Genomic DNA, 588 nt, shown 5'->3' with positions numbered 1-588 from the left:
CATCAGTCTCAAATTGCAGTTCTTAGTTCCTGGCGTGTTCGGGAACGTTGCACAACACCCAGCCCTGACACAGGAAAGAGAATGTCCTAAAACCCAAATGTCCTGGACTATAGAACTCCTGGATGTGCTTAAGTCAGCCACAACCCACTTAATCCTGACTCAGTCAGAGTAGCATTCTGCCATTCATTGCCATAGCATCTGTGTGCTAATCACTTCATGGGGCATGTTCCCAAATGGCGGATTATGAATCCAAAAACAAACAAACAAATAAATCCTGTGTTACTTCGTAACATTTTCTACAAGCATTTTTTAAATTGTTGCTCGGCAGACTTCTGAAACGGTACGAATGTAAACAGGAAACGTTTCACAAGAGCACGGTAAGAAAAAGAAAAAGAACAAAAATTAATCTCCCTTACAAATGGGCTAAAGCCGTCCCACTGAAACGTTGTGTTCCCCCAAACTTCTAATCACTTTGTGGAACACTTCTTTCTGAGTTAAAATTGGAATGAAAGGTTTATAAGAAGTATGCGCACGGCCCCCAAAATGTCTATAGGCGAGTGAGAGACAAATCTTAATTCAACACAAAGC

The sequence above is a fragment of the Podarcis filfolensis genome (assembly GCF_964270895.1).
Source record: "Podarcis filfolensis genome assembly, chromosome: 14".
Lineage (NCBI taxonomy): Eukaryota > Metazoa > Chordata > Lepidosauria > Squamata > Lacertidae > Podarcis > Podarcis filfolensis.
Note: the sequence above shows the minus strand (reverse complement) of the source record.